Source organism: Mustela lutreola, chromosome 3, assembly GCF_030435805.1.
Source record: "Mustela lutreola isolate mMusLut2 chromosome 3, mMusLut2.pri, whole genome shotgun sequence".
In the NCBI taxonomy this organism is placed as follows: Eukaryota; Metazoa; Chordata; class Mammalia; order Carnivora; family Mustelidae; genus Mustela; species Mustela lutreola.
Window position 1 is genome coordinate 189,337,819 of NC_081292.1, and position 27,978 is coordinate 189,365,796.

General features: G+C 37.5%; 1 long non-coding RNA gene across 1 annotated transcript; it reads right to left on the reverse strand.

Annotated features, from left to right (window-relative positions):
- Positions 1-1,462: 1,462 nt before the first annotated feature.
- On the reverse strand, positions 1,463-27,928 carry LOC131827497 (uncharacterized). Its single transcript, XR_009352037.1, has 4 exons — positions 27,860-27,928; positions 19,232-19,433; positions 14,265-14,336; positions 1,463-1,681 (listed from the first exon to the last, which is right to left on the reverse strand). It is a non-coding gene; the product is annotated as an uncharacterized LOC131827497 (long non-coding RNA).
- Positions 27,929-27,978: the final 50 nt, after the last annotated feature.

Below are 27,978 nucleotides of genomic sequence, written 5' to 3' on the forward strand. Positions count from 1 at the left end.
TAACTGTAATTAAAATATTGTTGGGGAAATGATTCATTCATGCATGGTTTTGAGATTTGCTTTATTTGGGAATGTTAGGCCCACAGACTAACAACTATTTATATTATGTTAATTCAATTACCATGTAATAATTAAATTATTCCCATGTCCCATGCTATGTTCATGGAGGATGTTCAATTAATATTAACTGACTGGTGTGATGTCTTAAATAGATGTGATTGACCGATTAATAATAATTAAATCCTAAATCTGCTGAAGCAGTCAAATTGAGTGTTCCTTAGTTTTGGCAGGAAAGAAGAGGTGTATTTGCCAATTCAATTGACTTTCTTTTTATTATTTAATTTGGTTTTTAAGACACCTTATAATTCACGTGTCAAGAATGAGCACATTTTGTAAAATGAACCTAATTTTCACAGAAGGACTGATTATGTTGGTGAAGAAGACAACTGAGACCAATTGGAGGTGACCCTTCTTGGAAGAATGGACTGATTTCGGGGGCCCCTGGGGAGCCCCCTTTGGTTGTTATGAATAGCCCATACCTTATTGACAGCTGATTTATTGGTCTAGTTCACAAGGCTCTGCAACTTTTGCATAAACTTGAGGAAAGCTGGAGAGCCAGGCAACCTGTTTCTTACCTGAGTTCTTTCCAGTTCTCAATGTGATGCCAGGATCAAAGTGTCTGCTTTTCATTTTCCCCACCCCCAGATCCCTGGCCTCTTGCTGTTCTCCAGTAATCCCTTAGAACTAATCTAATGACTTCCTCAGAGGTAGTAGCCCTACCTCAGAGGCAGTAGCTCTTCTGATAATTCTGAAGATAATTTCACATAATCCTTCCAGTGAGTTTAAGTTTTGAAAAATAAAACCAGGAAGTAAAATTGAAGGCTACACCTACTTTTTACACTATTACAACCCTCCCCTGGGGCAAGTGCGTGCCTAGCGCCGCATCTGACTAAGTGGGAGAAGGAAAGTACTGGAAGACAAACAAAGAATTATCTCAAATGATTTTACCACGCAAGGTACGTATCCACTGAGTCAGCTTCACAGAAACCCGTGGTAACATTTATTCAAGGTTCTCCTTAAAATTGTCTTTTCTGGCTTTATCTTTTCAGGATCATTTTGGCTAATAAATTTTCAAATGCCTGGGGCCAGATGTTTTTACTTGAATACCAGGATTAGGTCTTTTATTTGCACCCTACTTTACCAAACATTTCTATACTGTATCTCTGTTGGTCTCTGTGATCACCCTGTACTACCTGGAATGCAAACATTATTAACAGACCACTAATACTATTTGTAGTAAGATGAAAGTAACCAAGAGATGTTAAATGACTGAACACTCTCAAAGTTATTAAGGCACAGAAAGAGTAAATTCTGAGTTCAACCCCCTCCCCTGCTTCTGTTGCCTGTCTTGCCACTAGGGGCCATTAGCTCACTTGCATGAGAAATTGAATGAACTAAGATGTCAGGACATAAGCAATTAAATTTTACTTGACTGGAGCTAGAGAAGAAACACTATTTCTTAGACACTGAGAGACATAAAGCATACAGGAATGAAACAACGATGATCAGCTGATGGATTAGCTTGCGAAGTTCCTCTTCCAAATATCCTTTGTCATCTTCACACTCCCCACAGGAATTAGCTGGGTGGAAGCTATTATTTTTAACACCTTGGAGGTTCAACCTGTTAAAGAATGGTATAAGGAAAGCTTCATAAACAAGTAAGCTGGCCTTTAATTTAAAGCTTAAAGCATAAGCACCAAAATCTTAAACTCATACTGCTGTATCCCCAGGTTAAAGTATTGTGTACACACTTGTGGATCTTGATTCATACCTGAAGCCTCCCATAGGAAATATATCATGTTTGTCTTATTTCTGTCAGAAAATGCTTGTTTGGTTTCTGACAGGAACTAAAAGTTTTAAAGACTCTAAGTATTAAATGCATTTTCCAACATAAAGCACATCTCCAAACCATTAAAAAATATACAATTTGTATAATGTCTTCATTCCTTAAAACAAGGTACTTAACATTTGATTGATTCTGTTCTGACACCAGGACAGACATTTGTTTAGTCCTATGGATAAAGTTTACTCTTTGTTTCCTCACCTCCAGTTTCCAGACCTGCTGCCATATTCTACCCAGCTTGCCTTGGAATTACCATTATTTGAAGATGGTGTATATCATTTTTTCCTAGATCCTGGAAATCACTCTACCCTAATCAAGTAGAAAAGTACATACATTATACTTAACTAAGTAAATGACCCGACCAGGAATCCAATTATATGACTTTTTTCCCCATCCATCTGCCTCCTTCACAGTGGATGAAGAGAGAGGATGGTAATTCAGTAACCCCCTTGAAATAGTTGAGTATCCAAGGTGGCAGAAAAATGTATGCAGATGATAATTTATATTTTGTTTTCTCTGCTGGGAAAGAACCATAGCTATTTGTACTTTGTTCTCTGTATTTTCTTCTCTGCCATTCCAAAAAGTATTGCCTTATTTTCTCCTCTCAAGGACCATACACAATTACCTTCCTAGCATTTGTGAAAAGCTAAATCAATTGAAGTCTTTCTTCTTTCTTTCTTTCAACATATAATATATTACTTGTTTCAGGGGTACAGGTCTGTGATTCATCAGTCTTACACACTTCACAGTACTCACCACTCATACCCTCACCAGCACATACCCTCCCCAATGTCCATCACCCAGCCACCCTGTCTCTCCCATCCACCTCCCTCCAGCAACACTGAGTTTGTTTCCTGAGATTAAGAGTCTCTTATGGTTTGTCTCCCTCCCCAGTCCCATCTTGTTTCATTTTCCCTCCCTTCCCCCATCACCCTCTTCCCTTCCTCTCAAATTCCTCCTATCAGTGAGATCATATGATAATTGTCTTTCTCTGATTGATTTATTTCCCTTAGCATAATACCCTCTACTTCCATCCACATCATTGCAAATGGCAAAATTTTGTGGGTTTTTTTGATGGCTGCACAGTATTCCATTGTATATATGTACCACATCTTCTTTATCCATTCATCTGTTGATGGACATCTCGGCTCTTTCCATAGTTTGGCTATTGTGGACATTGCTTCTATAAACATTTGGGTGCACGTGCCCCTTTGGATCACTAATTGAAGGGTTTCTTATAAGAAAACAGAGGAATTCCTCCCATAGTAGTACACTCAGAGCAAGACAATGGGGAGAATGTTTGAGGCTAGGAAAGGGGCAGTGTTTGGAGACCACAGGTATCCTCATAGGGTCTTGAAACAATGGCACAATTTCTCAGGAGAATGGATATCCAAGACACTCAAGGATGCTGACCTTTGGCCAATGGCCTTGACAGTGTTCCTTTTCCTAAAAACAGCAGAGAATTAGAAGAGTCAATGGACAACACAGAACCATGTGAGTTTCAGTAATGAGATCACTGGGGTCATCTGTGTGAATTGAAACTGGAGTGGTTGTTCATGAATGTTTTGTTCTGCATAAGCTACATAGGTCAATGGAAATCTTTAGAAAGTCTGATCTAAAATTTAACTTCTGGGTGTCATGAAGCAGAGATCAGACTAACTGATTTAGTCTGATTTAAAGAAATAAAGCACCATAAGCTTCTCACATATCTGTAGTTGCAAATTCATATGTACCAAACCACACTACACCCCAAAGGCTGGCAAGGGACTCAACTTTCTATTCCCTTCAAAGTGTTTGCCTGACACTCCATCATCTGAATGTCTAGTTCATAAAGTTCCTAAAGCTGGCACTGACATTCTTATGACCTCTAGAGGAGAGAAAAATTCATGACACTTAACGTTAAAATTATTTTTTTCTCCACACCAAACTTTTTCATCTTTGTCTTTCATCTCTTCATAGAACAAAAAAGAAGACTTGGTATGTGGACAACAAAACAAGGCCAGACTCACACTGTGGCTAGCAAGTTCAATTACCATTCAGTGATCATCACATTTGGGGTTCTTTAATCCAAAATGCAACTAAACCTATTGCAATGATTCTAAATTACAACTCCATTTGGTGCAATTATTTCTGAATAAATTCTGTGGGTAATTTTTTTCATCAAACAAACAATCCCTTTAACATGGAGGCAGGGAAGCACATTGCTATGTTTATATTAACAGTTTTTCAGGAAGATATACCATTGCATAATAAAACTTTGGATTATCATACCAAAAAGAAAGCAATACTAATGATGTGTTTATTGGAGTGATAACATCCAAGGTGAACCCGGGTCCATCAGTTTCTCAATATTACTTCTCATGAAAAGTAGCTGAACCCTAGGAAAGAGCAGCAGGTGTTATCCTAAAATGTTGAGAAAAGGTGGAGAGTGCTTGGCAGGCTCTTCTTTGATATTCTTCTCTTTACTCAGACCAAAGCTCACACCCGTAGGGGGTGGAAGGCGCTAAAGCAGGGTCCTTTAACAACTGAGGCTTAAGAAGAGATTGCAAGGTCGGTGGGGAAGCCAAAACCTGCTTTCATTAATAAAATCTCAGGTGTCCTTTGAAAATCTTCTCATCTCCTGTTTACAGTCCAATGACCCAACATGATCCATCTCTAGACTCTTTCCTATGCCACTATATTAGATTCATTTGCTGAACAAATAAATTAGTGAACAAAGGCATACTAAAACAATCTAATATTTTCCTACTGTTAAGAATGTAAGAAAAAAAAAAAAGAAAAAATAAGAAATTCCTAATACAAACAGTCACCTTGACTGCTTCTGGGAGAATTAACAATGTTGCAGTTATGAACAATGTGTCATATAGAAATTTTAGATAAACAAGACAACATTTTCATTTTTGCTTGGCTTGAGTGGGCCCTAACAATGTTGAGCTTTACCTGAGCCCTGTATTCTTAGAAAACAGTGACATGTAAGAAAGTCTCCATCTTTTCAGGGTTTTTGTTTTGTTTTGAAAATGCCTTACTGCCAAGAACCACCCTTCACAGATGACTTAGCAAAGACTTGAGAGTGAGCCCTCATTACCTATGACAAGGCCAGTTGCAAACTCTGCAAATTGCCTTTGTCTCATGAAATGATGAACTTCATTGTTTGGTTCCTACTGTTCAATCTTAAGAATATATCCTCAGATTTAACCCTAGTTTAATCAGGCTTCTCCTTCCCTGGGGACCCCTGAACTTTGGTTCAGTCTTAAGCTTATGCAAGGATTGCAGAACAACCCCTTAATGAAAATGAGCTGACCAAAAAAAAAAAAAAAAAAAAAAAAAATCCTGCTCAGCTGTCTGATCCTACCACCTGATCATCCTGCACACCCACCCCTGGTTCTTTCTAGCCTTATTTACTGCTCCCAATACAGAAAAAGCCCTTTCTCCCTGACTTTTGAGAAAATTCTAGATCTTATCACTGGAGTGTTCTTTCTATGGTAATAGTCTCTTTCCTTCTATTAAACTAGTTTCTCTCCTTATATACAAAATCCTCCTTCCCCCACTGCCATAGTCCCCCTTCCTTTATTACCATAATTCACCTTACAAGTTGCAATAGTTTTTGAATCCTCCTCTCCTTACCTAAGTCCAGATTAGCATTTTATTTGACAGCCCTCATGGGTCATCTAAAACTCAAGCTTAATCATTGGACTGAAACTCTCAGTGAGGCAAATTTAAACCATGTTTAGTAATTCTATGAACTTTAGCAAACATTTAGGAAAATTAAATTTACATTGATTGTTATTTTCCCTCAAGCACCCACAGGGAAAAAGAAAAAAAAAAATCTGCACCATTTAAGGGTGCCATAAAAATCTAATCAAACCATCTGCTTCCACCTGGACGTTGAATTATTATAGAAATAGGGAACAAGTGATATATTTTAACACCTAATTTAATTACCATTTCCTCTCCCACTTTATTCTTTGACTCTCACTAATTGGTTTTACCTTTATCTGTGAAATCTCACCCCCCCACCCCAAATGACCTAAGGGTATCAGTTGTTCCCCAGAACATGTAATAGTAATTACTATTAAAAAAAATATTTGAGGAGGAGGGGCAAGATGGCAGAGAAGTAGGAAACCCTGTTTCAGTGGGTCCCCTAAAGTGAGCTAATTATCTACCAGAACACTCTGAACACCCATGAAATCAGCCTGAAATGTAGGATTATACACTTCTGGATTTCTACAGGGGCAGACAACACCAGTGGAAAGGTAAAGTGGAGTGAGAATGATCGGACTGATATCAGAGGATAAACAGAAGGGGGAGGGATCCACCAGAACCGACCCACTGGAAAGTAATACCCCAATAGGAAAACGTCCTGTGATTGGGGACCAGCATTAACTTGGAGTCTGGTTAAAAACACACAGAAATAACAAAAGATCTTAAGGGGTAATTGGAATCGGGTGGTCACAGGCATGGGCCTAAGCCCATGAAACCAGGACAGCCACCGCCAGTGACCACCCTTGCCAGAAAGAGTGCAGCGAAGCCTCCAGGCCATGGTCCCTGCACCCCCAGCTTTCTGCTGCTTGCACCACCACTAGGTGCATTCCCACTGATGCCCACTGTCAGCCTTTCACAATCTGCATGCACTGAGCAACTGGGGTCTGAACTGCGCTGCCCACAGGTGCTTGAGAGAGTTCTGTGAGGGCACTAGCCAACAGTCTCTAGGATGGGCCAAGAGTCTGAACACATCCAGCCCAGGCTTGAAAAACTCAGCATGCTATCTCTGGTTGGGCTCTCAGGTGGACAGTGATCTGTGAAACCCTGAGGTCTGGACCCCAGACCGCAGTCCCCACAAAGGCAGCCACTGGAAGCAGGCTCCCTGGAACACTATTGCTCATGGTTTTAGTGGCACAGGGGTGGTGAGGAGGTTGCAGAGACTAGTGGGTGCTTTTGGAGATCCCTGAGATGCTGGCTAGGGATGTGTTCTGCCTGTGGGAGGTTGCACAGCTCACCAGAGTTTGCAGAGGGGGAATCTATGTGTTCTGGACCACCCAGAGGGGAACAGACTGAGGCTTCTTTCTGAGACAGAGGTCTGGGTGCAGTTTGCTTTCCACCAAACCTCTGAAAAGCCAAAAAAAAGCTGCCAAAGAACAAAAACCTCCAGAGAACAAAAGCCTGAAATACCAGTTTTCACAGAGCCCAGCCCCATGATAGGGAGCAGGAGGACTCAACCCAAGCAAGACTGACTGAAAAACAATGTGGTAGGCCCTTCCCCCAGAAAGCAAGCCAAAAGAACCAGAGGACAACCACTACATGGTCCCCATAAAACTGTAAAGCCCCAATATCAGGGGAAGACAAGATATTAAACTCCTGGTATTACCCTAAAACCTATATATTTCATAGATACAACTTTTATTTTTAATTCATTCTCACTAGTTTTGTTCTTTTAAAAATTTTTTTTAACCTACTAACCATTACAATGAGAGTTTCAATAAAACATATTCCATAGGGGCACCTGGGTGGCTCAGTGGGTTGAGGCCTCTGCCTTTGGCTCGGGTCATGATCTCAGGGTCCTGGGATTGAGCCCTGCATTGGGCTCCCTGGGGAGCCTGCTTCCTCCTCTCTCTGCCTCTCTGCCTACCTGTGATCTCTGTCTGTCAAATAAATTAAAAAACAAAAACAAACATATTCCATAATAAACTTTTAACTCAAACTTTTTTCATACATATAACTGTGTTTTCTTTTGCTTTTCTATTTTTTAATATACATATAGATGTAAATTTCAAGGCAATACTCTTTCCTAATCAATACTACCCCTATATATAAACCAGTTTTAATCTCCCTTTATCTCTGGAGAGTTGAATCCTTTAACAAAGATATCAAGATACACCCAGGAAGAATCAAAATAGCCTTACTCGTGACCCCACCCACATCAAAGATTTATGACCAGCCTCCCATCTTTTTCTTCTGTGTTTCTGTGTATTTGTTTTTGTTCTGGTATTATATAAATCTTATTCTTAGGGTTCATTTTGGGTGGATTCTTTTTTTTTCCCCTGTCATTTACTTTGTCAGTCTTTTTGTTTGTCTTGTTTTGTTTGCATACCTTATAAATCTTACCTTTGGGCCCCATTCTGATTGGGTCTTCTCTCTCTCTCTCTCTCTTTTTTTTCTCTCTCTTTCTCTCTCTCTCTTTTTTCTCTCTCTCTTTCTCTCTCTCTCTTTTTATCTTTTTTTTTTCTTTCTTTTTAGTGGTGACTTCCGTTTGCTCAGAAGCGTTCCAGGGGGCACCTTGCCTGGATTGTGGTTGATTTATTCAGCTACACGTCCTCTCAATCACCTCTCACCAAAATGACTAGGAGGAGGAATACCCAAAAGAGGAAAAATTCAGAGACTCTGCCCTCTCCATCAGAACTATTGGATGTGGACATAAACGTATGTCAGAAAGGGAATTTAGGGTAACAATTATCCAGGCAATGGCTAGGTCAGAAAAAACCATTAGTGAGAACATGGAATCTCTAAGGGCAGAAGTGAAAGCTGCCAGGGGAAGAAGTTTAAAATGCTATCAGTGAGATCCAATCTAATCTAAATACTCTAACAGCTAGGGTAACCGGGAGGCAGAAGATAGAATTAGTGATGCAGATGATAAACTGATAGAGAAAAAAGATCAGGAGGAGGCATGGAAGAAACAGCTTAGAAACCATGAAAACAGAATTAGGGAAATAAATGACGCTATGAAACTTTCCAACATCAGAATTATTGGGATCCCTGAGGGGGAGGAGAAAGAAAGGAGACTAGAAGATATAGTTGAACAAATTCTCCATGAAAGTTTTCCCAATCTGGGAATGGAACCAGTGTTCATGTCCTAGAGGCAGAAAGATCACCCTCAAGATCAATGAGTCTAAAAGACCTTGACACACTGGTTTGTGAGACTGATGAATCATAATGAATCAAGGGCTCCTAAAGGCAGCTAGGTGGAAGAGATTCCATATGTTTAGAGGAAGACCCATCAGAAAAATTCAGACCTGTCCACAGAAACCTGAAGAAAATGCCAGGACCTGTTGATATGCTGTCCAGAAGAGACCTATTTAGGACCCAAAGGTACATCCAAACTGAAAGTGAAGGGATGGAGACATATCTTTCATGCCAATGGGCCTCAAAAAAACCCTGGAATAATGATTCTTATATCAGATAAATTGGATTTTAAACTAAAGACTATAGTCAGAGAAAAAGAAGGACACTACATCATTTTTAAAGGGTCTATCCACCAAGAAGATCTAACAATTGTAAATATTTATGCCCCCAATATGGGAGCAGCCAACTACATAAGCCAACTATTAATCAAGATAGAGAGTCATATTGATATGAATACATTAATAGTAGGGGATCTTAACATGCCACTCTTAGTAATAGACAGATCACCCAAGCAGAAAATCAATAAAGAAACAAGAGCATTGATATCACATTGGACCAATTGGACCTCACAGATATATACAGAACATTCCACCCTAAAACAAGAGAATACTCATTCTTCTCAAGCACACATGGAACTTTCTCCAGGATAGACCACATACTTGGTCGCAAGTCAGGGCTCAACTGATACCAAAAGATTGATATTATTCTCTGCATATTCTCAGACCACAATGCTTTGAAACTGGCACTCAACCACAAGAAAAAGTATGGAAGGAATTCAAACACTTGGGAGCTAAAGACCACTCTGCTTAAGAATGTTGGATCAATCAGGAAATCAAAGAAGAACTTAAACAATTCATGGAAACCAATGAGAATGAAGTCACATCTGTCCAAAACCTATGGGATATGGCAAAGGCAGTCCTAAGGAGAAAATACATAGTCATCCAAGCCTCACTCGAAAAATATTGAAAAATCCAGAATACACCAGCTCTTTTTACACCTTAAAGAACTAGAAAATCAGCAAGAAATTAAGCCAACCTCACACACAAGAAGGGAAATAATCAAGATTAGAGCAGAGATCAATTAGATAGAAACTAGAGATGCAGTAGAACACATCAACAAAACTAGAAACTGGTTGTTTGAATGAATCAATAAGATTGATAAATCACTGGCCAAATTAATCCAAAAGAAAAGAGAGAGGATCAAAATTAATAAAATTATGAATGAAAAGGGAGAGATCACAACTAACACTAAGGAAATAGAAACAGTCATCAGAAATTATTATCAACAGTTATATGCCAATAAGTTAAGCAACCTAGATGAAATGGATGCATCCCAGGAAACCTATAAATTTCCAACACTGAATCAGGAAGAAATTGACAACCTGAATAAACTAATATCTAGTAACGAGATTGAAGCAGTGATCAAAACCTCCCCCCCCAAAAAAGACCAGGATCTGATGGATTCCCTGGAGAATTCTATTGAACATTCAAAGAAGAAATAATACCTATTCTCCTAAAGCTGTTTCAAAAAATAGAAAAAGAGGGAAAACTTCCAAACTCTTTTTAATATAAAGCCAGAAGAAATAATACCTATTCTCCTAAAGCTGTTTCAAAAAATAGAAAAAGAGGGAAAACTTCCAAACTCTTTTTAATATAAAGCCAGCAGTACCCTGATTCCCAAACCAGGCAAAGACCCCACCAAAAAGGTCAGACCAATATCCCTGATGAATGTGGATGCCAAGATTCTCAACAAGACCCTAGCTAATAAGATCTAACAGTACATTAAAAATATTATCCACCATGATTAGGTGGGATTTATCACTGGGATGCAAGGGTGGTTCAACATTTACAAATCAGTCAATGTGATGGAAAAAATCAATAAGAGAAGAGAGAAGAACCACGTGGTCCTCTCAATTGATGCAGAAAAGCATTTGACAAGATACAGCATCTTTTCCTGATTAAAATTCTTCAAAGTATAGGGATAGAGGGAAAATTCCTCAACCTCATAAAATCTATCAATGAAAAACCCAGAGAGAATATCATCCTCAATGGGGAAAAGCTCTCAGCCTTCCTGTTGAGATCAGGAACACAACAAGGATGCCCACTCTCACCACTGTTGTTCACACAGTACTAGAAGTCCTAGCAACAGCAATCAGACCATAAAAAGAAATAAACGGTATTCATATTGGCAAAGAAGGAGTCAAACTCCCTCTCTTTGCAGATGATATGATACGTTATGTGGAAAACCCAAAAGACTACAGCCCATACTACTAGAACTCATGCAGCAATTCAGTAATGTGGCAGGATACAAAATCAATATACAGAAATCAGTTGCTTTCTTATACACTAAAAATGAAAATAGAAAGGGAAATTAGAAAATTGACTCCATTTACTACAGCACCAAGAACCATAAGGTACCTGGGAATAAACCTCACCAAAGAGGTAAAGTTTCTGTACTCAAGGAACTACAGAACACTCATGAAAGAAATGGAAGAAGACACAAAAAGATGGAAGAGCATTCCATGCTCATGGATCAGAAGAATAAACATTGTTAAAATGTCTATACTGCTAGAGCAATCTATATGCTCAGTGCCCTCCCAATCAAAATTCCGCCGGTATTTTTCAAGAGCTGGAACAAACAATCCGATATTTTGTATGGAACCAGAAAAGACCCCAAATTGCCAAAAATGTTGAAAAACAGAGCAAAACAAAACAAAACTGGGGGCATCATGTTGCCTGATTTCAAGCTTTACTACAAAGCTCTGATCACCAAGACAGAATGGTACTGGCACAAAAACAGACCCATAGACCAGTGGAATAGAGGAGAGAGCCCAGATATGAACCCTCAACTCTATGGTCAAATAATCTTCGACAAAGCAGGAAAAATATACAGTGGGAAAAAGACAGTCTCTTCGATAAATGGTGCTGGAAAAATTGGACAGCTACATATAGAAGAATGAAACTCTACCATTCTCTTATACCATACAGAAAGATAAACTTGAAATGGATAAAAGACCTCAACATGAGGCAGGAATATGACAGAATCATAGAAGAGAACATAGTAACCTCTTCGACATCAGCCACAGCAACTTCTTTCAAGAAATGTCCCCAAAGGCAAAGGAAACAAGAATGAAAATGAACTTTTGGGACTTCATCAAGATCAAAAGCTTCCACACAGCAAAGAAAACAGTCAATAAAACAAAGAGGCCACCCACAGAATGGGAGAAGATATTTGCAAATGGCACTACAGACAAAGGGCTGATATCCAAGATCTATAAAGAACTCCTCAAACTCAACACACACAAAATGGATAACCACATCAAAAAATGGGCCAAAGGCATGAACAGACACTTCTCCAAAGAAGACATACAAATGGGTAACAGACACATGAAAAAAAATGTTCATCATCACTAGCCATCAGAGAGATTCAAATCAAAACCACATTGAGATACCACCTTACACAAGTTAGAATGGCCAAAGTCAATAAGACAGGAAACAACAAGTGTTGGAGAGGATGTAGAGAAAGGGGAACCCTCTTACACTTTTGGTGGGAATGCAAGTTGGTGCAGCCACTTTGGAAAACAGCATGGAGATTCCTTAAGAAATTAAAAATAGAGCTACCCTATGACCCTGCAATTGCAGTACTGGGTATTTACCCCAAAGATACAGATGTAGTGAGAAGAAGGGCCATCTGTACCCCAATGTTCATAGTAGCAATGGCCACAGTCACCAAAGTGACTTCAACAGATGAATGAATAAAGAAGATATGGTCCATATATACAATTGAGTATTATGCCTCCATCAGAAAGGATGAATACCCAACATTTGTATCACATGGATGGGACTGGAGGAGATTATGCTGAGCAAAATAAGTCAAGCAGAGACTCAATTATCATATGGTTTCACTTACTTGTGGATCATAAGGAATAACACAGAGGACATTGGGAGATGGAGAGGAGAAGTGAGTTGGAGAAAATTAGAAGGGGAAATGAATCATGAGAGAGTATGGACTCTGAGAAACAAACTGAGGGTTTTGGAGGGGAGTGGGAGGGGCGTTGGGTGAACCTGGTGGTGGGTATTAAGAAGGGTACGTATTGCATGGAGCACTGGGTGTGGTGCATAAACAATGAATTTTGGAATACACTCACAAAATTAAATTAAATAAAATTTAAAAAATTGTACCTGGCACAATTTTTGAGAACTTATGCTTTGATGATTTGAAGTTAGTGACACTGAGAAAAGAGGGAAAATGTCATATTTGAACAAGCTTTGGTTGATTTTGGTAATCATCATTAATATTTTTATATCAATTAATGAAAAGAAAGTCCTAAGTAAAGTGGTTCTGGAAAGAGGACATATCCATGAATTCACTGAAAAAACGTCCAGTTGTGGCAAAAGCATTTGTGTGGGAAAACTCTTGTCATTTATGAGGAAGAGAGGGGGGAAAGAAAAGAATATGAGTAAAGGTATAGAACCAGAGTATTAAAGGGCCCACAAATATGAAAATGGAGATATATTCAGACTTTCACATATATCACATATAGGTGATATATATATATATACATACATATCTATATAGATATATATATCTCTCACACACTTCAGAATTCCTCTGTATATATATTATATTTAATATATTATACATTATATATTTAATTATTATATAATATATTTATATATTTTAAGGTGTCTTCCTTTCAGCTTATTTTAAAGGTATTATCTTTCATTATTTCCAGATAATTCTTCCAGTTCACATTTTAAATAAACTAAGTAAAACAACCACATTCTGTACTGCTTAGTAAAACACAAATTATAATTAATTTTAACAGTAAATTTTGTCTTTGATTTGTTATTGTAAATAAAGATATCTGCTTTTTTCAGTAATTACATATAGAATAAATCTACTAGATTTGAGGATAAAGAGCATTTTAAAAGGATTTTAAAGAACTAACTTTCTTTCAACTTCATCCTCACATTTTTTATTTATATTTCAAATATTATATGATAGTGAACTGAAGAAATGGAGTACATTTCATCTCTACAGCCTCCAGAGTTGAGAGGACTGCGGTTGAGAGGTTGATGAGAGGTGATACCAGGTCACCAAGTTATCCTCCAAAGTCAGTTTCTTTGTTCTTAATGTATTCTGTATGAATTTCTGATTTCACTGAGAATTAGGAACAAAAATCTCTATGCCCTCATCCAGAAGCCTCACATAGAAAAGGACCCCCAAGGAAATGGTAATGTGGAAGACACTGTGCTCAATCTCAGGAATAAAGGCTCCAGGAAAAGAAGGTTGGCCCCAACTAGTCAAAGACAATTTAAATTAGTAGTGAGATAAGGCAGTTGTGCAGGCTCTGAACCACAGGCAAGGTAAATGTCTCATCCAATCAGCACCTGCAAGTACAGGCAACAGCACCCAAACAGAAGGTGACTTACACGGATGAGCCATTATGCTTCCCACTCACATGACAGCAGAGAGGGTCTTCCTGTCAAGATAACACTGTTCTGGCCACATGCAGAGCAGTGAGAGAAGGAGTCTTCGTACATGAAAAAAATAAAAATAATAAAAATTTTTTTAAAAAGACTACTATTAGCTGATGCTGTCTCTGCAGAGCAGAAGCACTCTAATCTTATCTGCCTACTGTTCGTGCCATGGGAAGGGAATCTACTGACTCTAAAGGACATCCTTTGTTTGAAGCTTGAAATTTGGATTCTAAAAATGAGAAAGTGTTAAAACTAAAATAGCCATAACATTGGGTTGCATAGATAAGTGCACAACTTTGATGCTTGTTTTTACCATTTTATCTCTTCCTTACTTTGATATGTAATTCACAAGCAATAAAATATAGTCATGTACTGTACACTTTGATAATTTTGATAATTGTATAAAGCTTTGTACTCACCACCAAAATTAAGATATAGAAAAATCCCCAGCATTCTAAAAATGTTCCTTGTAACTCTTCATTGTAGATTTCCTCCCCCATTTCTCATCAATAGGCAATAGTGATCTTCCATCACTACAGTTTTTTATTTTTTAGAATTTTATATAATTAAAACAATGTGGAATATAATATTTCATATTTTATTTTTTTCACTTAGCATGTGTTTTCTTTTTTTCAAATTCATCTATGTTGCTGCATGTCTTAAAATTTTGCTCCTTTTTACTGTTAAGGAATGCATTGTAATATTAATGGTCACAAGATTACTAATTGATGGACATTACATTGTTTCCAGTTCTCTGCTCTTAGGAAGCATGCTATATTGAACATTTGTATACAAGCACTAGTGTTTTCATTTTTATTGGATAAGTACTTAGGAATGAGATTGCTGGGTTGTATCATTCATGTGTGCTTAATTTTATAAGAAATTGCCTTACTATTTTTTAAAGTTGTTGTACCATTTTGCATTTCCACTAGCAATGTATGAGGGTTTCTTGCCAATAATTGGTATTGTCAGTCTTTTGACCTTTGGTCATTCTCATGGATCTAAAGAGTATCTCATTGTGGTTTTACTTTCCATTTCCTTGATATCTAATGTTACAGATTGAATTGTGTTTCCTCAAAGAAATATTGAAATCTTAAGCTCCATTACCTCATAAACTGACCTGATTTGGAAATAAGGTCGTTAAGGGTCTACTTAGTTAAGACGAGGTCATACTGGAGTAGGGTGGGCATCTAATCCAGCATGACTTGTGTCTTTATAAGAAAACAGCCGTGTGAAGACAGAGGCACACTTCAATAAGTAATATCTTCTTAGCTGCCTATATGTTGCCGGAAATTGTCTCACTAAGGACTTCAATAAAATGACATTTTTAATTACATATAACAAAAATTCATTGGAGGACTTATGTGCTGAGTACTAAACTAGAGTTTTAGTGCTGCACAAAGACATGCTCATTGCCCTCAGAAATGTCTAGCACAGTTAAATTGAGCAGAGTATAACTAAGTAAAAATGGGTATACATAATTGAATATTAAACAGAATAAAATAAACTCTGAGGAAGGAACTTAATGTACAGAGCTCCCAAGGAGGAATTATAGCTTCTAGTATTGGAAATAAGAAAATATTCATGCAGATAGTATTTGAGGTAAATTTTGTAAGATGAGCAAAATTTCAGAAGACCATGAGGATGGGAAGAAGGCATTCTTACTGCACATTTCCATCTGGAGGCACATCCTCATGCCTCTGAAACAGAACATGTACAAATCTGGACATAGCTCCTTCTTCCGCTTGTGCTCTGTATTGTGGTTAATGACATCAGTGTTGGGGTCTAAGATTACAAATTAGAGATTTGTGTTTACTCCTCTTTCTCATCTTTCTGCATTCAAATTGTTCTTTTGATTTGTCTCAGAAATTTTGTCTCCTAATTATCATTTTATGCTTAAAAGAGTCTAGGAGCTTGATCTCTCTCACATCAGTCTCTTATGGTGTGACCAGCCTTTAGGATGGTTCCCAGTAATGCTCATCTCCTCTTATTGGTAATCTTACATAGTGCCCTCCCACAGTGGAACAGAGTTGGCAGACAGCATGATATATTCCTTCTGAGATTAGGTAATAAAAGACAATCTAATATCTGTCTTCATTACACTGTTCCCCCCCTCTTTTTCTTTCTTCAGTCACTCACTCTAGGGAAGCTAATATGTCACAGAGCACTTATGGAGAAGCCTATGTGTCAACTGAGATCTCTTGTCAACAGCCATGTTGGAAGTGAATCCTCCAGCCCCATTCAAGCCTTCAGAGAACTGCAGCCATAGCCAACTTCTCAACTAAAACATCATAGCAGACCCAGAGGCAAAGCCATTCAGCTAAGGCTCTCTTGCTTTCCTGACACTCAGAATTCTGTCAGATAATAAATGTTTATTGTTGCAGGCTGCAAGTTTTGAGATAATCTGCTATGCAGAAAAAGAAACTAATATACCCTTGATGGCACTTAATTTTCCATACTAATACTAGTTACCTTCTAATTAAAAAAAAAATCTACCCATTCCCCAATATTCTATGATTTAGTACTTCTCGTATTGTTTTGTCATTAAGATATGCCTGCATTTACTATAGAACTTGATTGATAATAACTCTTCAAAATGTTGGGATTCAGAGCAAAAAGCATAAAGGAAAGGCTGTATGGGCTATCTCTGTTAAGTTCTTTGACTGCAATCTAGAGGAGTAATTGGGATTGTCTTAGATTAATTCTCAGATATCTTGTAGAGGTTATTGGCTATAAGATGGGAGGAATTTTTAACAATATTTGGTTAAAGTGAAAGCCAGGAATTTGTATTAGCCATGCCATCCAGTGGGGAAGAGGAATCCGAGGAAATATGTCAAAGTACTAGTAGCTTGGAAAGAAAATGTAAGCTAGGGAAGGCAAGGTTATACACACACATCAGGGTCCAAAGGGTGTGTGCATATGTGTGTATGTATGTGTGTGTTCACGTGTGTTGTGGGCATGGTATGGGAACAGAAGGTGTAAAGGAAAGGCAACCTAGAGAAGAAGTGGAAATTGCGGAGGGATGTTTTAAAAAAAATGGAGGGAAGCCAGAGATTAATTCGTCTTTCTTTTCAGGTCTGATTAGCCGACAGGAGAAGCACGACAGAAAATGCTGTGGCATCGGAATCCAACAGGTTTGAATCCCAGTTTGGCACTAGAGAAGTTAATAATATCCCTGAGTTACAGTTGTATATTTTAAACTTGGAGAATAACACTTTCTGTCCGGGATAAATATATTAAAATTAGGAAATGCAAAGAGCCTTGCATGGTACTGGGCACATAAGCATTCACACCAGCGAAGTCCAATAAAAGCCTTCCAGCATTCACCATATAAGCCTATATGTGATTCTGGAATTCTGATTTATATTCTAGACTTACCAAAAAAAATGCACAGAATTGTTTAAATGAATGTATCTTCTTCTCTGCATAAACTTTGCTACAAAAAAAAAAAAAAAAAAAAAAAAAAAACCTCCCCAAGGAATATAACAATACTCATTCTGAAATGTTAGTGCAGCCCATATTTTTTTTTTTAAGATTCTATTTATTTATTTGAGAGAGAGAGTGAGAGAGTGCTTGAACAGGGGGGAGGTCAGAAGAAGAGGGAAAAGCAAGGTGCCCCACTGAACCAAGAGTCCTATGTGGGGCTCAATCCAAGAGCCCTGTGATTATGACCTGAGCTGAAGGCAGACATTTAACCACCCATTTAACATTGAGTCACCCAGGTGCCCTGCACCTCAGATTTTTTATATCAATGCTCATTATTAGTAGCTCAATCTCTAGATCGTACAGCTGGTAATTCCACTATCCCTTGCATTCACGGTGCTTGTCAATCTTTTGTTTTTTGATTGCTTTCCACTTGATCCCTGCTGTCCATGAGATCAGAAATGGCATCTCTGAGAATTTTAATGTACTAATAGAAAGGAGGCTAGAAGACCTCCCCTTCCAATCATCAGTCGAGTCCTGGGGCAATGGTGTTTTTTTTCTTTAGGACCTTATTACTCTAAGGGTTTTGAATTAAATGGCAATGTTATTTATTTAGTAGACAATACTTTTAGGAGTTAGCATTTCTTATGAAACATAAAACCTGTCCATTATTTACTGTATGCATACAAAGAATTTGATTTCTCCCTATCTACATACTTTTCAGGACACTATTTGTCAAATTGGAATTTGAAAACGCTAAGGCTATATATTCAGATTGACCTAGATCACCAAAGAACCATAGTAAAAACAATACATGAGCTGTAATTCTTTGCAAAGGAGCAGCAATTTAACACCTCATATTCCAGCTGCCTGCCTGCAAAGATATGATTTTAAAAAATTGTGCAACCTGATGTTTTATTATGATCTGGATACGTGAAAGCAAAAGCACTGGTCTTTCCTTTTTCAGTGACTAATGAGTGTAATTCGTTAGGGATCATCATGTGTACCTTTCAGCAAAGAAAAGGTTAACGTCCTCTCTTGCTTGCCTCTGTCTCCAGGAGAAATGGAGTTGCTCCCCCCCCTTTTTTTTTTACCAAACAGAGTCCTTAAACCTTGGAATTTCTTCATGCTTTTCCATGACACAAATTGGATTTTTATATATTATTTTTTTCAAATTCTGTCTATAGATTTATATTAAAAAAAAAGAAAGAAAGAAACAAATGGGAGTGGTGTGGGATGGAAGCTGGATTTTTCTTCTGGCTTTTGCTTTTATTAGCCACCATAAAGTTTTCTTTTTTTTTTATTATTATTTTTTTTAAATCCACAATTCATAACCAGGAGCAATAACATAAAAATCAATAAGCAAGAAGTTAGGGTCTTGCCAGCCATCCCAAAGAATTTAAACCCTTTTTCACATCTAGTTTAGAAGATGCCAGTTGAAAGCTAAATCAATGCCTAGATGTGTGACTTTTTTTGCACTCTATGCTGAGGGAAAAGACAGAATTGTGCTTCTTTTTGTCGGTACCTTCTGTCAGGACAAGGGTGGAAAAATCCAAAATCAGGCAAATGTCTCCTCACGTTAAAGGGCTGACATTGTTATTCCTCTGTTAGCTGTAAATGTAATCTGGATAAAGCATCGGCTGATAACACATCCAGAGATGATCCCTCCCTGGGATGTTTGTAAAGTCTTCCAGAACCTAAGGAACTGGGGTGGTGTGGGGCTGGAGCTGTGGGAGACAGAACAGTGAACAGTTAAGGAAACAGGCTCTGCCAACAGAAGGCTCTATCCCTAGCACTAACCAGAGTGATAAGATCTTAGTTACTCAATGTTCTCAGGTATAAAGGTTCTTTTTATTTCTGCCTTACAGAATTTTTGTGAAAATTAAACAAGATTATTCATCAAAAATACCCAAATCTTGTATCATCAGGGGAATTACTTTTCCCTCCCAATGGCTACTCTTGGTAGGGCTTTCTTTCTCCCTTGCCTCTCAAGCTTTTCAAGCCAGTCAATTTGTGTTTCCATCACTTGGGACCAAATGTGGACTCACTAACACATATTTTGCGAGGAAAAGCGTGCACGCGCACACACACACACACACACACACACACACACGGAATACCCAAAGGGTGCAAAGATTCTAATAGCAGCACAGAAAGCTTTTTAACTATCAAATTTACAAGTCTATACTGTCAAGCAAACAGAGATTTGGTTACGTTTAAATGGAATCATATCAGTCATTTATTAAGTTGTTTCAACTGCTATTTATGTCTATTGTGCTATTATACTGTTATAGTGGTTCTTTTTTTTCCCCACTAAATAATAAGTACTTTTTATCCTCAATAAAATAACTACAATTTTTATATATGCAGAGAGTCATTTGGAATATGAACATATTTCTTGGTAAATTTTTTGTCAACCAAACCTCACTAGATAAAGAGCTGGTAATGGTGGAAATTAAAATACTTTGCCATTCCTTCACATTCTTCTTTCCTTATCTCTCTCTGACCTTCGAATTCCTGTTTCTAACCTCCTGGCAAGCAGATGTTTCAGTTCTGGTATTCCATTTAAATCTGCCCCAGGCTCATAATGTTCCATGTATTTTCCTTTTCACTCTTCCTTTCTTATTATAAATACTATTATTTTATTTATAAGATTATACCTAGCTTCCAGAAGAAAAGACTGCCCATCCCGAAAGTAAGTCATCTTAAGGTGTTAGTGACAGTGCAGACATTCCCAGGTTGCTGTTATTAAAAAGATAATATTTTAGGTGAATTACTTTATTAGGACATAAGAGATGGGAAGTTAGTTTTTTCTGGGCTGTTTTAGAAATTCAGAGTTAATTAAGTTGATTGGGCTGAAGGATATTTAGTGATTTTTGCCATTCTCATATCTTGTGATTTATTTATTCCTAGTTCTTGAATTCTATAAGCCAGTTACTGTTTCACTGTAAAAGCCAGGCCAGCGTAAATTTTAGTGGAGAGAATTAATCATCAGTGTTTTTAAAATACTACAAATGGATAAAGAGTTTCCTTTGCATCATATTCTTTCCCTACTTATTTTAAATTAGAAATGAGAAAGCGTGTACATTTCTTATACGTTTGGCAGTTCTCAAACTTCACTATGCATAGGATCACCTTAATAGCTCGATAAAAATTTACCCTCTCCCCAATCTCCTTCAGTATTACTTTTTTCATCTTTTTCATAATGACTTTTTCCTCTACTTCACTGTGTTCCCCTTCTTTGGCCTGCTTCTCATCCCCCATTGTTCCCAAGGAAACTGCATTTTTTTTACCAGCATCCCAGGTGATACAGAAGTCAGAGATTCCTTGGAGCACCTGCGTGGCTCAGTGGGTTAAGCATCTGCCTTTGGTTCGGGTCATGATTCCAGCATCCTGGGATCTAGGTAGTGGGAAACAGCCTTGTATTGGACTCCCTGCTCAGTGGGGAGTCTCCTTCTCCCTCTCCCTCTCCCTCTGCCTCCTCTCCCACCCCACTGGGCTCTTTCTCTCTCACTCATATAAATAAATTCTTGAAGAAGAAGAAGAAGAAGGAGGAGGAGGAGGAGGAGGAGGAGTATTTGACGATCCTCAAATCATTCTTGGAAAGACTAGATCGTTCAAGCCCTTGTTTACTTAGTAGGGAAAATGCCCAGAGAAGTTGCTACCTATTGGAGTAATAGCTGATTTTAAAATTGGAAATGTTTAAAGAAATGTACACATATAGGTAAAGATCTACAGTGTTAGAAAACAGTAAAAGGCTTACTATTAGCCATTTTCCTCTCGTGCTTATTTGCTCTTGTTTAGATTTCCACCTTTTGACTCCTGTTCAATTTAACCTTTAACACAATTAGCCCAACTGCAGCTTAGTGAACTTCTCCATACCTCAGAGTAATTGCCTGAAAATGAACCTCAGCCTCCAGGAGCTGCGCTCTCCACTGAGACCTAACCTAGCCCATCCTTACTTTTAAGGCTTGACCCAAATCATCCATTTCCAGCCCAAGCTCATGCCAACCCACCCTCTTCTTCATGTTTGTCCTTCCCCTGGACCCAAAGCCTTTCCCCTTAGAAAATACAAGTTTGATTAAAAATTCTAGACAATGCAACAAAAAATAGAGAGGCTAAACATCCTTTTCCAGCTGCTTGATATTTTCTTTGTAAGCAAGTTTCTAAGAAAGTGTGAACATAATGTTGTTGTTTTGTTTTATTTATTTATTTATTTATTTTTTTGAAGAGGAGATGTGACCAAGATGTCCTGAGCATTTCCTTCAACTTGACCAAATTTCTTCCTGACTTTAGACCCCCTAACCACCTTTTCTTTACAGCATTTCCTTTGGAAAACGTGTTACTGCAAATTCTTTTTCTTCCCCTTTGACATATGAATCTTTTTAAAGCGTCTTGCCAGTTGTATAACTCTGGACTGCCTTTTTCAAAGATCTGGGAACCAACTTGTTGAAATACCATCTGTAGGGTAACAATAAATCTGTCTTCCAGCCTCTCTCCCCTGGTCTCAGTATGGGGGTAGGAGCCTGATTTCAGTGGACCCTCCCTTGTTCTGAGTCATAAAATTACCTCTTACCATAAAAATAAGAGAAAATTTGCTTTTCCTTCAGGTAAAGCCAATTAGTGATCATACATGCCCTCCTTTCTCTCCACCTCCACCTTCACCCCATCATCTAAAAATGCTTGGTGTTTTAGTTTCATTTACTTGAGCTTAAACTGAGTTCTGTCCTTCTTCCCCTAGTGCAATAGTCTTGAATAACTTTCCTTGCCTATTTAAGCTTGATGCAATTTTTCCTGTGGCACGTGTTAATAAACATTTTGAGATGGGACAGGAACGTGGTGGTATGTGTCTTTCAAGTGAATCTCTTCAAGTGGGACTATTTCTTTACTTAAAAGGGCATGTATTTATGTCACACACACAAAACAAACAAACAAACAAACAAATAAACAAAAACCATACTGGCATACTTCCAGCAACTGTCATCATGTTCACATTAACATACTTTTAGAAAAGGAAAAAAAAAGAAAAGGATCTATGTTTTAAATCTTAAACTCAGATGCTTTAATTCCTTCTGGAGATGTTTCTAATAGGTAAAAACAAACAAACAAAAAACTTTATAATTGTGGCGTAAGAGGCAGCATTATCCCATGATAATCAAGGGATTATCATGATTAACCTCTGATTTTAACCTCTAAAATTGGTGAATTCCATTAACCTTTGATGGTATTTTTTTCATCATCCAAAATGGACAGATTGTAGTTTTATCTTTGTTAGCCCTGTTGAGATAATTGTGTTTATATTTTATAGAACTGAAAGCTCAGATGTTTGATGTTTTGCTGTTGTTTTTAACTCTTGTCACTGATTCATGGTTGGATTTTATAGAAATCAGTTGATGACTTTATTGTTACTGATTTTTTCCCCCAAGATGCACAGAAAATCAGAAACTACCTGGAAACTGTTCTCTGTCAGTAATAATCAAGAGTGAAACTTCTGACTAACCTCTATTTAATGATGAAAAACTTGTAAATAATACCAGGTTTTAGTGTATGAGCCAAAAAAATACTGCTTGGTTAATGCTCAACACATACCACATCAGATCTTTGGAAGCTACTAGTTGGTGTTCTAGTGAACACTAGTTTTACACTATTATTCAACTAGGTTAAATACAAATAAATAATTAAAAAATAAATATTTCTATGTCATATATATATAAATATACATATATCAATATCACACGGTAATTGTTCTTGGATTGTATTTCTTTTGAGTGATAAGAAAAAATATAGAATGCATAACAACAATCCTGTGCACCACATATATCACTGACAAATTTTGGCATAATCTTGACTCCATTGCTTAAATGTAAGGTAACCAACAATGCCAGATTTGAATTATAATTTTACTGTCTTTGTAGGGGTAGATATCCCAAAAGAAGTCTTAGATGTAGCTGCACAAAACACAAGAAACAAACAATCAAATCATCCAAACAATAATAGAAGCAATGAAAGGCTTGAATTACCTTGTGAAATATCATATCAAGATTAAACTAGTGAGGGGCGCCTGCCTGGCTCAGTGGGTTAAAGCCTCTGCCTTTGGCTCAGGTCATGGTCTCAGGCTTCTGGGATTGAGCTCTGCATCGCATTGGGCTCTCTGCTCAGCAGGGAGCCTTCTTCCTCCTCTCTCTCTGCGTGCCTCTCTGCCTACTTGTGATCTCTGTCTGCCAAATAAATACATAAAATCTTTTTTTTAAATTTTTATTTATTTATTGACAGAGAGAGAGATCACAAGTAGGTAGAGAGGCAAACGGGGGGTGGGGGGGGAGAAGCAGGCTCCATGATGAGCAGAGAGCCCAATGTGGGACTCAATCCCAGGACCCTGAGATCATGACCTGAGCCGAAGGCAGTGGCTTAACCCACTGAGCCACCCAGGTGCCCCAATAAAATCTTAAAAAAAAAAAAAAAAAAAAGATTTAACTAGTGAAAATACTTTATGACTAATTAATATTCAGCCACATGTTATACCTGACAATTCAAAAATCAGTCCCCAAATTTAGCAGATTGTAATAACTTGGATTGGTAGGTTCCTTCCCTAGACTTTTAAAAGATTAAGACTTTTAAAAGATTAAAGTCTTACTTTTGTCTGTTATATGTAATCATAATTTGCTAAAAAAGCAAATAAAAACTTATCTTGCTAGCACTTTGTAACATGTTCTTTTCTTCTTGGGAAGATGAATATCTGAACTGTTATGTACCTTCAGAGGAAACGAATATGTGGTGCATTCTGTAACAAAGATTTCCAACAGCCTATTGTGTATGGATTGGACATTCTTAATAGTGTATGAATAGCTTTGTGAAAACTAATTTTCAATATGCCTTCTGTTGAACTCGACTCCAAAGTAGTCATGGATGGCTTATGCTATAGCCTATGTATTCCTAGGTGACTGGGGGCAAAGGGATTGGTCATTAACACCAAGACCTCTTTTCATTTTGTTGTCCTGTTGTTTAAACATTTTTTACATATGAATATGGAAATAATTAAGTATTTTTGCTTGTGCTTAGAAGAATTTCAAGCCATGTTTTATTAATAGAATTCCCTGGAAAAAAAAATCACATTTTCCAAAGTCCAGAATATTTGAAGTGGGAGTTCAAAGTTCAGTTAAATGCAATGAATTCCTAGCATATATTTATAAATCATAGAGTTGTGGGTAAATAAAATAGGTAGTAGATGTCCTGATTAGGGAGGGAAAAGCTCTGTTGGTTCTTTGAAAATACAATAATATTTTAAAAAACAAAGAAAATCATTGATTTGAAAGAGAAGTAGTTTAGAACAGATCAGCAAAAGCAAGTGTGCTTATATACATACACACTTGAGATTTTTTCCCAATGAATTTTGCTTTATAAAAATTATTATACAGAAACAATAATTCAAATACAATTCATTATGAGGATCCTTTTCCTTGTATCCATATTTTTAACCACAGGAGATTCCAAATGCAGAATAAGTTATATATTTGGGGGAGTTCCAATAAAAAACTTCTGCAGTCAACAGTTTGTGAAAGATTGGGCTTAATTTGCATTTTCTATCACTGTAAGAATGGAAGTTAGGTATCAGTTGACATCAATGTTGGATCCAAATTAATGAAGATAAAGTGGTGGGGTTGCTTGAGGAGGTGGCAGGGGGACAATGGCTACTCTGATGAAGGTGGATAGGAAAATTGAATGGTTTAAAAATGTGATTTCTCTCTGAGATCAATTTAATAAGCAAGATTTCTCTATTTCTCTTAATAACCAATGTTCCTCTAGCAAGAAACATTACAGAAATGTTAACTCTTATAGGAAGGCTGATCTCTACATGTTCACCAGAAGATAGGGTGTGGGTTTAAAACTTGTCAGAATGATAGATACTCTACTTTTCAGAGGCCCTTCTGTAAATTTCCATAATATGCTTTGGTCTAGAAAAAGAAAAATTAAAAACTAAAAACTCAAGCTCCATCCCTTATAATAAAATAGATAAGTAATAAAAAAAATAAACAGTTTCTTATTTTAGTTAAATCAAGTCAACTTCAGTAAGCATTATTGCATCTTGTTGATTCTGAATTTCAGCACCTTAATTGCCTTCTTTAAGAACTAATGTCCCTAAAATTTATATAAAGACTAGAGGATAACCCTTTACCATTTCTCAAAATGTTTTTTTTTTTTTTTTCTTCTAAAAAACAATGAAAAGAAAACTGAAGTTAAAGGGGAGGAAAGGAAGGCTGTTTATAGAAATTGTAAGCCTGGTGACTTCCTGATCTTTCAGATTCATCCTTGATTAAAAAACAAAAACAAACAGGAAAAATACCAGTTCAAGTGTAAAATTCTAGTCACAGCCAATTAAGAATGCAAAATTAAAAAAGGAAGTTTTTTTCTCAATGACTCCTGATTTCTTGCAAATGATCTTTAGTTACTTGACAAATAAGGAAATAAGTTTCTGTCTTCCACAACTGTTCTTTTTTTTTTTTTTTTTTAAAGATTTTATTTATTTATTTGACAGACAGAGACCACAAGTAGGCAGAGAGGCAGACAGAGAGAGAGGAGGAAGCAGGCTCCCCGCAGAGCAGAGAGCCCGATGTGGGGCTCGATCCCAGGACCCTGGGATCATGACCTGACCTGAAGGCAGAGGCTTTAACCCACTGAGCCACCCAGGCGCCCCTCCACAACTGTTCTTAAAGAAACCGTGCTCTAGATAATAAAAATCAAAAGTCTATAAAAGGTAATTTTTCTAGTGTTATGTAATTAGAGTGTATTTATGGAGTTAGGAGCCCCTGTCCTGGTGAGGAGAAGTATATCGCACAGAGAGAAGCTCTCATGAGGCTTCTTAAGTCTCAACTACAGTTTTTGATCATCTTGATTGAGACTCCTCTAGACCCTTAAGGCCCTATGTGATTTACTAGTTCTGGGCAACTTGTAAATCCTGTGTGCGTATATGTGTATGTGTGTGTGTACATATGAGTGTGTGTCTATCTATCTAATACTCAGCAGTCAATTCCAATGTATGGATGTTTTTTCCTATACTATGAAGCACTTTTTGGAAACCAGCTCGGTGTCCTACATTCAACTCAACTCACTATCTACCTGGACATAGCATCCAATACCATAGGTTGAGGACTCATTCCTACAAGACTGCCTCCCTCCCTGCCCCTTCAGACACGAGCTGCAAGGCTAATGCCTCTGTGTTTCTGACTGGGCCACTCTAGATTAGAGGTTTCAATGATCCTCATCCTTGGGTACCATTAATTTGTTAGAATGGCTCACAGAACACAAACATTTTACTTATGAAGTTACTGGTTTGTTGTAAAGGAATATAACTCAGAAATGGTCACATGAAAGACATGCACAGGACAAGGTATGTGGAAAAGGTGCTCAGCTTCCGTGTTCTCTGAGAACACTATCGTGCCCCAATCTCTATGTGTACACCGACCTTGAAGCATTCCAATCCTTATCTTCTGGGTTTCTATGGAGGCTTTATTACTTAGGCATGGTTGATTAAATCATTGGCCATTGGTGATTGATTCAACCTCTTCCCCACCCCCACCTTTATCCCCTTAGGTTAGGGAGGTGGGCTGAAAGTTCTAACACTCCAAGCACTTGATTGATTCCCCTAGCAACCAGCCCTATCCTTAGGTGCTTTACAAAAGTCATCTCATTATAAACTCACATGTGGTTGCAAGGGATCTTTCATGAATATCAATCAAGATACTTTTATAGCTCTTATCACTTAGGAAACTTCAAGGTATCTAGAAACTCTGTGCCAGAAACATGGATAAAGACCAAAGGTATGTATTTTTATTGTAAATCAAAATATCACACCATCATTTATATTTATCTTTCTATCTTATCTATGTATTGCATGCAATAAATTAAAAACTAGATGTTTTTAATAATGTGTTTTATTTGAGGTTTCAGGCATCAGAGTCTATAATTGAGATACTATTTGAGATAGGACAGAGATGTCCATGTCCCAACCCCCAGAATCTGAATATTTTGCTTTACAAGGTAAAAGAGACATTGAAGATGTGATTAAAAGTTATAGTAATAAAACCTTTATATTACCCTTAGTTCTATCCTGATTTGAAGTATAGGCTTCTTAATTTACAAATATCACAGGGAGTACCTTAACCAGTAGGAAGCAAATGTCCTAGACTGAGAAGTAGAAGTGTCCTCAGGTGCTTCTCTGCCTTAGTCTCTAGAATCTACTGAACTTGATTGTGACATAGTGATTCATGACCTAGG